Raw genomic sequence first — 12,532 nt, forward strand, 5'->3', positions numbered from 1 at the left:
GTAGTTGGCTACGTTCTCCATGCTCTACCCCGGTCCAAGTCAGAATTTCGGCAGCACCTCCCCGCTGCTCTCCCGATACACGTCTCGGCAAAAGCCGAGAGGATGTGCATCCGGAGAACAACGGGGAGGCGCCGCCGAAATCCTGACTCGGACCGGAGTAGAACATGGAAAACGTAGACAACTACGCATCCGCCGACTGTCCCGTAAATGCCGCAAGCGTTACGGTTCAAAATATGCGGACCACTAATGCATATTTATCCGCGTAACGCTCGCGGACGGGAAGTGACACCTAGGTTACGCAAGCTGGACTTGGAAAATGAATCTAGTGACATAAGAAAATGCGGAGAAGGGGAGGCGATGTTTTAGCTCACCCTCGGCGGACGGAGAGAATCACGGACACGGCGACAAGGAGGTCACGACGGGCGGTCACGACGGGCCGGTCACGACGGGGCGGTCACGAGGTCGGCGGTCACGACGGCACCTATTTCCATTCAATAAAAAACAAATTATTTCACATTTCACATTTTCTATTTGTATTTCTATTTCACATTTTCTATTTCACATTTTCACATTTTCCATTTGTATTTCTATTTCACATTTTCTATTTCACACTTTCACATTTGCTATTTCACATTTTCACATTTTCACATTTTCTATTTTCACATTTCACAAATTATTTCACATTTCACATTTTCTATTTCTATTTCTAAATAGCATACAATCTTAGATGGAATTGCAAGATTGTATAAAAAAAACTTACAAAAAAACTTACGAGAGAAGAGATGAGGCGGGGGCCTGCGGGGTCGAGGCGAGGGCGGCGGGCGGGCGGCGGGATAGGGGAGAGGAGGGCGGGGCGAGGGAGGAGGGCGGCCGGGGAGGGAGGGGCAGCGGGCGGGCGGCGGGATAGGGGAGAGGAGGGCGAGGGCGAGGGAGAGGGAGGGCGGAGGCGGGGAGGAGGGCGGCCGGGGAGGGAGGGGCAGCGGGCGGGAGGGCGGCCGGGGAGGGAGAGGGCGGCGGGCGGCCGGCGGCGGGGCGGCCGGCGAGCGGCGGGCGCGGGCGCGGGCGGCAAGTTTGGGCGGCGGCGCGGGGCGGAGTTTGGGGCGGCGGCGCGGGGCGGTTGGGCGTTTAGGGTTTGGGAGCTGGTCCGGCTCGACCAGCTCCCATGTAGCAGTGCGGCGCGGGCACATATGCCGACGGCCGGCTATATGCCGAGGGTGGCCGTCGGCATAGAGTTTTTTTCTTTTTTTCTCTTATTTTTCTCTTATTTTTTTATTTTTTCTCTTATTTTTCTCTTATTTTTTTCTCTCTTATTTTTTTGGAATACAAAATTGACCAAATTTCTTAGGAACGGGGTGATTAGAATAGTTTATCAAAAGTTATACACCTCAAATTTAGAAGCTACATAAACTTATGAACGAATGCATCTTAGATATTGAATTCCATGTGTTTGTACCAAATTGCTACCACCACTACACAAGGTACAACTGAATGGAGATAAAAGAAACATCTATCATCGAGTGTTGTCAAGGGTTAAGCATAGATCCGACGAAACCCTAGTTACGGTGACCACGCGGTCTACCCCTTTGATCGCATCCCATCGGGGTCCCCGGTGGGCATATGCCTCCATTTGAGCTTGGTTAGGTCATAGGTACATGTGGAAACAAGGATCATCACATATGATCTCAAGTTTCTCTCCGGTTCACCTCCGAGGAGTTCCCCCTATACATGCGAGAATCCGCCTAAGTGTAGTAACCCCCTGTCCGAGAAGCCGGACACACCGGGGGTAGCCTTGAATATAAAACCATCTCAAATCACTTTTGTGCATTCCATGTGGACACACACAAGTTTTGGGGCCATTCTCTACATCGATGCTCGATTTCCGACGAAACCCTAGTTCGATGACCGCGCGGTCTACCCCTTTGATCGCATCCCATCGGGGTCCCCGGTGGGCATATGCCTCCATTTGAGCTTGGTTAGGTCATAGGTACATTTGGAAACAAGGATCATCACATATGATCTCAAGTTTCTCTCCGGTTCACCTCCGAGGAGTTCCCCCTATACATGCATAATCCGCCTAAGTGTAGGAACCCCCTGTCCAGAAGCCGGACACACACGGGGGTAGCCTTGGATATAGAACCATCTCAAATCACTTCTGTGCATTCCATGTGGACACACACAAGTTTTGGGGCCATTCCCTAGATCCGATGCTCGATTTCCGACGAAACCCTAGTTCTGTTGACCGCGCGGTCTACCCCTTTGACTCGCATCCCATCGGGGTCCCCGGTGGGCATATGCCTCCATTTGAGCTTGGTTAGGTCATAGGTACATGTGGAAACAAGGATCATCACATATGATCTCAAGTTTCTCTCCGGTTCAACTCCGAGGAGTTCCCCACTATACATGCAGAATCTGCCTAAGTGTAGGAACCCCCTGTCCGAGAAGCCGGACACACCTGGGGGGTAGCCTTGAATATAAAACCATCTCAAATCACTTTTGTGCATTCCATGTGGACACACACAAGTTTTGGGGCCATTCCATAGATCCGATGCTCGATTTCCGATGAAACCCTAGTTCTGTTGACCGCGCGGTCTACCCCTTTGACTGCATCCCATCGGGAGTCCCCGGTGGGCATATGCCTCCATTTGAGCTTGGTTAGGTCATAGGTACATGTGGAAACAAGGATCATCACATATGATCCCAAGTTTCTCTCCGGTTCAACTCCGAGGAGTTCCCCCTATACATGCAGAATCTGCCTAAGTGTAGGAACCCCCTGTCCGAGAAGCCGGACACACCTGGAGGGTAGCCTTGGATATAAAACCATCTCAAATCACTTTTGTGCATTCCATGTGGACACACACAAGTTTTGGGACCATTCCCTAGATCCGATGCTCGATTTCCGACGAAACCCTAGTTCTGTTGACCGCGCGGTCTACCCCTTTGACTGCATCCCATCGGGGGCCCCGGTGGGCATATGCCTCCATTTGAGCTTGGTTAGGTCATAGGTACATGTGGAAACAAGGATCATCACATATGATCCCAAGTTTCTCTCCGGTTCAACTCCGAGGAGTCCCCCCTATACATGCAGAATCTGCCTAAGTGTAGGAACCCCCTGTCCGAGAAGCCGGACACACCTGGGGGGTAGCCTTTGATATAGAACCATCTAAAATCACTTTTGTGCATTCCATGTGGACACACACAAGTTTTGGGGCCATTCCCTTGATCTGATGCTCGATTTCCGATGAAACCCTTGTTACGTTGACCGCGCGGTCTACCCCTTTAGCTGCATCCCATCGGGAGTCCCCGGTGGGCATATGCCTCCATTTGAGCTTGGTTAGGTCATAGGTACATGTGGAAACAAGGATCATCCCATATGATCTCAAGTTTCTCTCCGGTTCAACTCCGAGGAGTTCCCCCTATACATGCGGAATGCGCCTAAGTGTAGGAACCCCCTGTCCGAGAAGCCGGACACACACAGGGGGTAGCCTTGGATATAGAACCATCTCAAATCACTTTTGTGCATTCCATGTGGACACACACAAGTTTTGGGGCCATTCCCTTGATCCGATACTCGATTTCAGATGAAACCCTAGTTACGTTGACCGCGCGGTCTACCCCTTTGATTGCATCCCATCGGGGTCCCCGGTGGGCATATGCCTCCATTTGAGCTTGGTTAGGTCATAGGTACATGGTAAAACAAGGATCATCCCATATGATCTCAAGTTTCTCTCCGGTTCAACTCGAGGAGTTCCCCCTATACATGCGAGAATGCGCCTAAGTGTAGGAACCCCCTGTCCAGAAGCCGGACACACACAGGGGGTAGCCTTGGATATAGAACCATCTCAAATCACTTTTGTGCATTCCATGTGGACACACACAAGTTTTGGGGCCATTCCCTTGATCCGATACTCGATTTCCGATGAAACCCTAGTTACGTTGACCGCGCGGTCTACCCCTTTGACTCGCATCCCATCGGGGGTCCCCGGTGGGCATATGCCTCCATTTGAGCTTGGTTAGGTCATAGGTACATGGTAAAACAAGTATCATCCCATATGATCTCAAGTTTCTCTCCGGTTCAACTCCGAGGAGTTCCCCCTATACATGCGAGAATCCGCCTAAGTGTAGGAACCCCCTGTCCAGAAGCCGGACACACACAGAGGGTAGCCTTGGATATAGAACCATCTCAAATCACTTTTGTGCATTCCATGTGGACACACACAAGTTTTGGGGCCATTCCCTAGATCCGATGCTCGATTTCCGATGAAACCCTAGTTACGTTGACCGCGCGGTCTACCCCTTTGACTCGCATCCCATCGGGGTCCCCGGTGGGCATATGCCTCCATTTGAGCTTGGTTAGGTCATAGGTACATGTGGAAACAAGTATCATCACATATGATCCCAAGTTTCTCTCCGGTTCAACTCCGAGGGAGTTCCCCCCCTATACATGCAGAATCTGCCTAAGTGTAGGAACCCCCTGTCCTAGAAGCCGGACACACATGGGGGGTAGCCTTGGATATAAAACCATCTCAAATCACTTTTGTGCATTCCATGTGGACACACACAAGTTTTGGGGCCATTCCATAGATCCGATGCTCGATTTCCGATGAAACCCTAGTTCTGTTGACCGCGCGGTCTACCCCTTTGACTGCATCCCATCGGGGGTCCCCCGGTGGGCATATGCCTCCATTTGAGCTTGGTTAGGTCATAGGTACATGTGTAAACAAGGATCATCACATATGATCCCAAGTTTCTCTCCGGTTCAACTCCGAGGGAGTTCCCCCTATACATGCGAGAATGCGCCTAAGTGTAGGAACCCCTGTCCAGAAGCCGGACACACCTGGAGGGTAGCCTTGGATATAAAACCATCTCAAATCACTTTTGTGCATTCCATGTGGACACACACAAGTTTTGGGGCCATTCCCTAGATCCGATGCTCGATTTCAGACGAAACCCTAGTTACGTTGACCGCGCGGTCTACCCCTTTGATTGCATCCCATCGGGGTCCCCGGTGGGCATATGCCTCCATTTGAGCTTGGTTAGGTCATAGGTACATGTGGAAACAAGGATCATCACATATGATCCCAAGTTTCTCTCCGGTTCAACTCCGAGGAGTTCCCCCTATACATGCAGAATCCGCCTAAGTGTAGGAACCCCCTGTCCGAGAAGCCGGACACACACGGGGGGTAGCCTTTGATATAGAACCATCTAAAATCACCTTTGTGCATTCCATGTGGACACACACAAGTTTTGGGGCCATTCCCTTGATCCGATGCTCGATTTCCGATGAAACCCTTGTTCTGTTGACCGCGCGGTCTACCCCTTTGACTGCATCCCATCGGGGGTCCCCGGTGGGCATATGCCTCCATTTGAGCTTGGTTAGGTCATAGGTACATGGTAAAACAAGGATCATCCCATATGATCTCAAGTTTCTCTCCGGTTCAACTCAGGGAGTTCCCCCTATACATGCGGAATGCGCCTAAGTGTAGGAACCCCCTGTCCAGAAGCCGGACACACACGGGGGGTAGCCTTGGATATAGAACCATCTCAAATCACTTTTGTGCATTCCATGTGGACACACACAAGTTTTGGGGCCATTCCCTTGATCCGATACTCGATTTCCGATGAAACCCTAGTTACGGTGACCGCGCGGTCTACCCCTTTGACTCGCATCCCATCGGGGTCCCCGGTGGGCATATGCCTCCATTTGAGCTTGGTTAGGTCATAGGTACATGGTAAAACAAGGATCATCCCATATGATCTCAAGTTTCTCTCCGGTTCAACTCCGAGGAGTTCCCCCTATACATGCAGAATCTGCCTAAGTGTAGGAACCCCCTGTCGAGAAGCCGGACACACCTGGGGAGTAGCCTTGGATATAGAACCATCTCAAATCACTTTTGTGCATTCCATGTGGACACACACAAGTTTTGGGGCCATTCCCTTGATCCGATACTCGATTTCCGATGAAACCCTAGTTACGTTGACCGCGCGGTCTACCCCTTTGATCTGCATCCCATCGGGGGTCCCCGGTGGGCATATGCCTCCATTTGAGCTTGGTTAGGTCATAGGTACATGGTAAAACAAGGATCATCCCATATGATCTCAAGTTTCTCTCCGGTTCAACTCCGAGGGAGTTCCCCCCTATACATGCAGAATCTGCCTAAGTGTAGGAACCCCCTGTCCGAGAAGCCGGACACACCTGGGGGGTAGCCTTGGATATAGAACCATCTCAAATCACTTTTGTGCATTCCATGTGGACACACACAAGTTTTGGGGCCATTCCCTAGATCCGATGCTCGATTTCAGATGAAACCCTAGTTACGTTGACCGCGCGGTCTACCCCTTTGATTGCATCCCATCGGGAGTCCCCGGTGGGCATATGCCTCCATTTGAGCTTGGTTAGGTCATAGGTACATGTGGAAACAAGGATCATCACATATGATCCCAAGTTTCTCTCCGGTTCAACTCCGAGGAGTTCCCCCTATACATGCGAGAATCCGCCTAAGTGTAGGAACCCCCTGTCCAGAAGCCGGACACACACGGAGGGTAGCCTTGGATATAAAACCATCTCAAATCACTTTTGTGCATTCCATGTGGACACACACAAGTTTTGGGGCCATTCCCTTGATCCGATCCTCGATTTCCGACGAAACCCTAGTTACGTTGACCGCGCGGTCTACCCCTTTGACTCGCATCCCATCGAGGGTCCCCGGTGGGCATATGCCTCCATTTGAGCTTGGTTAGGTCATAGGTAAATTTGGAAACAAGGATCATCACATATGATCCCAAGTTTCTCTCCGGTTCAACTCCGAGGAGTTCCCCCTATACATGCGGAATGCGCCTAAGTGTAGGAACCCCCTGTCCAGAAGCCGGACACACACGGGGGGTAGCCTTGGATATAAAACCATCTCAAATCACTTTTGTGCATTCCATGCGGACACACACAAGTTTTGGGGCCATTCCCTTGATCTGATGCTCGATTTCCGATGAAACCCTAGTTACGTTGACCGCGCGGTCTACCCCTTTGATCTGCATCCCATCGGGGGTCCCCGGTGGGCATATGCCTCCATTTGAGCTTGGTTAGGTCATAGGTACATGTGGAAACAAGGATCATCACATATGATCCCAAGTTTCTCTCCGGTTCAACTCCGAGGGAGTTCCCCCTATACATGCGGGAATCCGCCTAAGTGTAGGAACCCCCTGTCCAGAAGCCGGACACACACAGGGGGTAGCCTTGGATATAAAACCATCTCAAATCCTTTTGTGCATTCCATGTGGACACACACAAGTTTTGGGGCCATTCCATAGATCCGATGCTCGATTTCCGATGAAACCCTAGTTACGTTGACCGCGCGGTCTACCCCTTTGGTCGCATCCCATCGGGGGTCCCCGGTGGGCATATGCCTCCATTTGAGCTTGGTTAGGTCATAGGTACATGTGGAAACAAGGATCATCACATATGATCCCAAGTTTCTCTCCGGTTCAACTCCGAGGAGTTCCCCCTATACATGCGAGAATGCGCACTAAGTGTAGGAACCCCCTGTCCAGAAGCCGGACACACCGGAGGGTAGCCTTGGATATAAAACCATCTCAAATCACTTTTGTGCATTCCATGTGGACACACACAAGTTTTGGGGCAATTCCCGAGATCCGATGCTCGATTTCCGACGAAACCCTAGTTACGTTGACCGCGCGGTCTACCCCTTTGATCGCATCCCATCGGGGGTCCCCGGTGGGCATATGCCTCCATTTGAGCTTGGTTAGGTCATAGGTACATGTGGAAACAAGGATCATCACATATGATCCCAAGTTTCTCTCCGGTTCAACTCCGAGGGAGTTCCCCCCTATACATGCAGAATCTGCCTAAGTGTAGGAACCCCTTGTCCGAGAATCCGGACACACCTGGGGGGGTAGCCTTTGATATAGAACCATCTAAAATCACTTTTGTGCATTCCATGTGGACACACAAAAGTTTTGGGGCCATTCCCTTGATCCGATGCTCGATTTCCGATGAAACCCTTGTTCTGTTGACCGCGCGGTCTACCCCTTTGACTGCATCCCATCGGGGGTCCCCTGGTGGGCATATGCCTCCATTTGAGCTTGGTTAGGTCATAGGTACATGTGGAAACAAGGATCATCCCATATGATCTCAAGTTTCTCTCCGGTTCAACTCCGAGGGGTTCCCCCTATACATGCGAGAATGCTGCCTAAGTGTAGGAACCCCCTGTCCAGAAGCCGGACACACCAGGGGAGTAGCCTTGGATATAGAACCATCTCAAATCACTTTTGTGCATTCCATGTGGACACACACAAGTTTTGGGGCCATTCCCTTGATCCGATACTCGATTTCCGATGAAACCCTAGTTACGTTGACCGCGCGGTCTACCCCTTTGACTCGCATCCCATCGGGGGTCCCCGGTGGGCATATGCCTCCATTTGAGCTTGGTTAGGTCATAGGTACATGGTAAAACAAGGATCATCCCATATGATCTCAAGTTTCTCTCCGGTTCAACTCCGAGGAGTTCCCCCTATACATGCGAGAATCTGCCTAAGTGTAGGAACCCCTGTCCAGAAGCCGGACACACACGGGGGTAGCCTTGGATATAGAACCATCTCAAATCACTTTTGTGCATTCCATGTGGACACACACAAGTTTTGGGGCCATTCCCTTGATCCGATGCTCGATTTCCGATGAAACCCTAGTTACGTTGACCGCGCGGTCTACCCCTTTGACTCGCATCCCATCGGGGGTCCCCGGTGGGCATATGCCTCCATTTGAGCTTGGTTAGGTCATAGGTACATGGTAAAACAAGGATCATCCCATATGATCTCAAGTTTCTCTCCGGTTCAACTCCAGGGAGTTCCCCTATACATGCGAGAATGCGCCTAAGTGTAGGAACCCCCTGTCCAGAAGCCGGACACACACGGAGGGTAGCCTTGGATATAAAACCATCTCAAATCACTTTTGTGCATTCCATGTGGACACACACAAGTTTTGGGGCCATTCCCTAGATCCGATGCTCGATTTCCGACGAAACCCTAGTTACGTTGACCGCGCGGTCTACCCCTTTGACTTGCATCCCATCGGGGGTCCCCGGTGGGCATATGCCTCCATTTGAGCTTGGTTAGGTCATAGGTAGATGTGGAAACAAGGATCATCACATATGATCCCAAGTTTCTCTCCGGTTCAACTCGAGGGAGTTCCCCCTATACATGCGAGAATCTGCCTAAGTGTAGGAACCCCCTGTCCAGAAGCCGGACACACCTGGGGGGTAGCCTTTGATATAGAACCATCTAAAATCACTTTTGTGCATTCCATGTGGACACACACAAGTTTTGGGGCCATTCCCTTGATCCGATGCTCGATTTCGATGAAACCCTTGTTACGTTGACCGCGCGGTCTACCCCTTTGACTCGCATCCCATCGGGGTCCCCGGTGGGCATATGCCTCCATTTGATCTTGGTTAGGTCATAGGTACATGTGGAAACAAGGATCATCCCATATGATCTCAAGTTTCTCTCCGGTTCAACTCCGAGGAGTTCCACCTATACATGCGGGACTGCTGCCTAAGTGTAGGAACCCCCTGTCCGAGAAGCCGGACACACACGGGGAGTAGCCTTGGATATAGAACCATCTCAAATCACTTTTGTGCATTCCATGTGGACACACACAAGTTTTGGGGCCATTCCCTTGATCCGATACTCGATTTCCGATGAAATCCTAGTTACGTTGACCGCGCGGTCTACCCCTTTGAGCTGCATCCCATCGGGGGTCCCCGGTGGGCATATGCCTCCATTTGAGCTTGGTTAGGTCATAGGTACATGGTAAAACAAGGATCATCCCATATGATCTCAAGTTTCTCTCCGGTTCAACTCCAGGGAGTTCCCCTATACATGCGAGATGCTGCCTAAGTGTAGGAACCCCCTGTCCGAGAGCCGGACACACACAGGGGGTAGCCTTGGATATAGAACCATCTCAAATCACTTTTGTGCATTCCATGTGGACACACACAAGTTTTGGGGCCATTCCCTTGATCCGATGCTCGATTTCAGATGAAACCCTAGTTACGTTGACCGCGCGGTCTACCCCTTTGATCGCATCCCATCGGGGTCCCCCGGTGGGCATATGCCTCCATTTGAGCTTGGTTAGGTCATAGGTACATGGTAAAACAAGGATCATCCCATATGATCTCAAGTTTCTCTCCGGTTCAACTCCAGGGAGTTCCCCTATACATGCGAGAATCTGCCTAAGTGTAGGAACCCCCTGTCCGAGAAGCCGGACACACACTGGGGGTAGCCTTGGATATAGAACCATCTCAAATCACTTTTGTGCATTCCATGTGGACACACACAAGTTTTGGGGCCATTCCCTAGATCCGATGCTCGATTTCAGATGAAACCCTAGTTACGTTGACCGCGCGGTCTACCCCTTTGATCGCATCCCATCGGGGGTCCCCGGTGGGCATATGCCTCCATTTGAGCTTGGTTAGGTCATAGGTACATGTGGAAACAAGGATCATCACATATGATCCCAAGTTTCTCTCCGGTTCAACTCAGAGGAGTTCCCCCTATACATGCGGAATGCGCCTAAGTGTAGGAACCCCCTGTCCGAGAAGCCGGACACACACGGGGGGTAGCCTTGGATATAAAACCATCTCAAATCACTTTTGTGCATTCCATGTGGACACACACAAGTTTTGGGGCCATTCCCTTGATCCGATGCTCGATTTCAGACGAAACCCTAGTTACGTTGACCGCGCGGTCTACCCCTTTGATTGCATCCCATCGGGGTCCCCAGTGGGCATATGCCTCCATTTGAGCTTGGTTAGGTCATAGGTACATTTGGAAACAAGGATCATCACATATGATCCCAAGTTTCTCTCCGGTTCAACTCCGAGGAGTTCCCCTATACATGCGAGAATGCGCCTAAGTGTAGGAACCCCCTGTCCAGAAGCCGGACACACACGGGGGTAGCCTTGGATATAAAACCATCTCAAATCACTTTTGTGCATTCCATGCGGACACACACAAGTTTTGGGGCCATTCCCTTGATCCGATGCTCGATTTCCGATGAAACCCTAGTTACGTTGACCGCGCGGTCTACCCCTTTGATCTGCATCCCATCGGGGTCCCCGGTGGGCATATGCCTCCATTTGAGCTTGGTTAGGTCATAGGTACATGTGGAAACAAGGATCATCACATATGATCCCAAGTTTCTCTCCGGTTCAACTCCGAGGAGTTCCCCTATACATGCGAGAATGCTGCCTAAGTGTAGGAACCCCTGTCCAGAAGCCGGACACACAGGGGGGTAGCCTTGGATATAAAACCATCTCAAATCACTTTTGTGCATTCCATGTGGACACACACAAGTTTTGGGGCCATTCCATAGATCCGATGCTCGATTTCCGATGAAACCCTAGTTACGTTGACCGCGCGGTCTACCCCTTTATTTGCATCCCATCGGGGTCCCCGGTGGGCATATGCCTCCATTTGAGCTTGGTTAGGTCATAGGTACATGTGGAAACTAGGATCATCACATATGATCCCAAGTTTCTCTCCGGTTCAACTCCGAGGAGTTCCCCTATACATGCGAGAATACGCACTAAGTGTAGGAACCCCCTGTCAGAAGCCGGACACACACTGGAGGAGTAGCCTTGGATATAAAACCATCTCAAATCACTTTTGTGCATTCCATGTGGACACACACAAGTTTTGGGGCCATTCCCTAGATCCGATGCTCGATTTCCGACGAAACCCTAGTTACGTTGACCGCGCGGTCTACCCCTTTGGCTGCATCCCATCGGGGTCCCCGGTGGGCATATGCCTCCATTTGAGCTTGGTTAGGTCCATAGGTACATGTGGAAACAAGGATCATCACATATGATCCCAAGTTTCTCTCCGGTTCAACTCCGAGGGAGTTCCCCCTATACATGCGAGAATGCGCCTAAGTGTAGGAACCCCCTGTCCGAGAATCCGGACACACACGAGGAGTAGCCTTTGATATAGAACCATCTAAAATCACTTTTGTGCATTCCATGTGGACACACACAAGTTTTGGGGCCATTCCCTTGATCCGATGCTCGATTTCCGATGAAACCCTTGTTCTGTTGACCGCGCGGTCTACCCCTTTGACTGCATCCCATCGGGGGTCCCCCGGTGGGCATATGCCTCCATTTGAGCTTGGTTAGGTCATAGGTACATGTGGAAACTGTAGGATAACGTTGCATAGAAAACAAAAATTTTCCTACCGCGAACACGCAATCCAAGCAAAGATGCAATCTAGAAGACGGTAGCAACGAGGGGGTATCGAGTCTCACCCTTGAAGAGATTCCAAAGCCTACAAGATGAGGCTCTTGTTGCTGCGGTAGACGTTCACTTGCCGCTTGCAAAAGCGCGTAGAAGATCTTGATCACGATCGGTTCCGGCGCCACGAGCGGGCAGCACCTCCGTGCTCGGTCACACGTTCGGTTGTTGATGAAGACGACGTCCACCTCCCCGTTCCAGCGGGCAGCGGAAGTAGTAGCTCCTCTTGAATCCG

This window comes from Lolium rigidum, chromosome 3, assembly GCF_022539505.1.
Source record: "Lolium rigidum isolate FL_2022 chromosome 3, APGP_CSIRO_Lrig_0.1, whole genome shotgun sequence".
Taxonomy (NCBI): domain Eukaryota; kingdom Viridiplantae; phylum Streptophyta; class Magnoliopsida; order Poales; family Poaceae; genus Lolium; species Lolium rigidum.